Source organism: Alligator sinensis, unplaced genomic scaffold (assembly GCF_000455745.1).
Source record: "Alligator sinensis unplaced genomic scaffold, ASM45574v1 scaffold445_2, whole genome shotgun sequence".
Lineage (NCBI taxonomy): Eukaryota > Metazoa > Chordata > Crocodylia > Alligatoridae > Alligator > Alligator sinensis.
This window is the reverse complement of record NW_005842081.1, coordinates 2,196,684-2,198,928: the sequence shown is the minus strand read 5'-3', so window position 1 is coordinate 2,198,928 and position 2,245 is coordinate 2,196,684.

The window sequence follows — 2,245 nt, the reverse complement described above, 5'->3', positions numbered from 1 at the left end:
TCCCCTTCTAGACATGTGCTACTGCTGCTACTGCTGCTGCGTCCAGCCCTGTAATACTGCCAGGTCCATGGCAGGATAGAGGAGGCAAGGCTGGAGGGGCAGCATGATGCGGGGTGTGGGCAAGGGCATCAGGGCTTGGGGTTATGTTAGGACCCCAGGGCCAGATTAATCCTTTAGGGGAATCTGTTTACACTGTATGCCATGGGGAACATTTAAAATGTAAACCTGCTATTATTATTATTATAATTAATTGTAATTTATGATGATGTGACTATCACAATACTTATTGATCATGATTGTGTAATTAATTATGATGATAATAGCAAGTTACATAGCAAGTTAAGTAATAGCAAGTTAGATAATAGCAAGTTAAGTGGGTACTGTGGCCAAACTCTGTTTTTCTTATACTTTCAGACTTATATCAATGTCTGTAGCAAATGCAGGAAGGTGGGATCCTCCATTACTTTGAACCAATCGTGTCCATCTCTTTTCGGAATGGGGTGGGACAACCCACTGTCTGGCAGCTGTGCTCCATGCTCTTGCTCCTTTATATGGGGATAGGAAGTAAGTTCCTTTTCTAGCATCCTCATGGAAATACTCCTTTGTCTCGGTACATAAATGGAGAAATACTGATTTTGAGAGAAAGAAGATTAAGAATTAATTAAGGTTAGAGAAAAAGAAAAAATTCCCTATGCCCATGTTGAAGGATGTACATACACTATCCCTTGATTATAGGATGGGAGACTCTGATGTCCCATTCCCTCCGCTTCTGTAGGTTCAATGAAATATAGTAATAGTGAGAGTCACACGTTCTCTGAAACCTCAGTCACCAAGCAGTTTTTCCTGGTCTGTCAGCTAAATGAATGCTTTGAAGGGCATGCTGAAAAGTCATATCTGCAGCTTACAAACAGTTAAATCTTGGAGACAACAACAGCATCCAATTCATTTTAACAGACTGGAATATGACCTGAATGAACTCCCCACACCGCTTGTAAGAACAAAAACTTATATGCAGGAAAAGACCTCATCTCATTGCCTTATGTAACCTTGTCCTGAGACTGCATGGCTGCTGCGTTTCAGCTCCGTGTGCATTATGGCTGCACAAAAAGACAAAGAGCTGGACTGGTGGCTCTGCTTCACGTGTCCCCTTTGTATATCTTCCATATGCAGAATCCAGTTTTGCTGGACCTACAGAATTTAGTAATTTAATGGGCCACATACTGAATTCACTCAACATACACAAGCATGGGATTTTAATGTCCTAATTAATGTCCTAAGTCTAAACCACCCACCTAATGTATTCTGACATACCCTTATGAAATGTAACACCAGAAATACCTATTTTACCTTATAGCACTTGGTTCTATATTCAGTACACAACTAGACCCCTCTGTACTTGGGATATTAGGTTATTAACTTCGTCACTGATATAGTCCCAGCCACTAGCTACCTTTCTGATTTGGGTTTTTCTTCTCTTGAAGGCTCACCGTTTACACTGATTAAAAGAGGTCTGAAAGCTTGGCCTGATCCAAAACCCATTAGAGCCTAGAGGCTCTGTAAGGTTTTTCTAGCATGAATTAAGACAAGTCCCATAACTATGAAACACTTTTCCAAATGGAGGTTACATATGGGTAATGATTGGATTTGAGCTAATTATTTGCAAGGAAAATGTATATAAATCCATTCGATTACTCTGTCCCTTTTATGTTTGCACTGTGTCGTTGAATAGGCTGCATTTTTTGCAGTGGATTCTTCATAATTATTCAGTAAATTCAAATGCAGTAAATTCAAATACAGAGTTATTCAACAAGTTATGGTGCATGGTGCCATTATAGAACTAGGGCTATGCAAAACAGCACCATCTTGTTTTGACTTGTTTCAACAGAACAACATTTCATTTCGAGTTTCATCTCATTTCGAAACTGCTGTTCCATTTCGTTTTGTCAAAACAGAGTGGGGAAAAAAGATGGGGGTGGGGGGTAGCACTCTATGTTAAGGAGCAGTATACATCTTCCACCATTAAGGTGGGGGTGGAGGAGGGGAACACTGAGGCATTGTGGGTCAGGATCCAGGGGGGGCCAGGGGAAAAGGACTTGGTTGTGGGGGTCTACTACAGGCCTCCTTATCAGGATCAAGAGCTAGATGATGTATTCTCCGGGCAGCTAGCAGACGCCACACAGGCGAGGGAGGTGGTGGTGATGGGAGGTCTAAACCACCCAGATATCTGCTGGGAGGAGCAGACAGC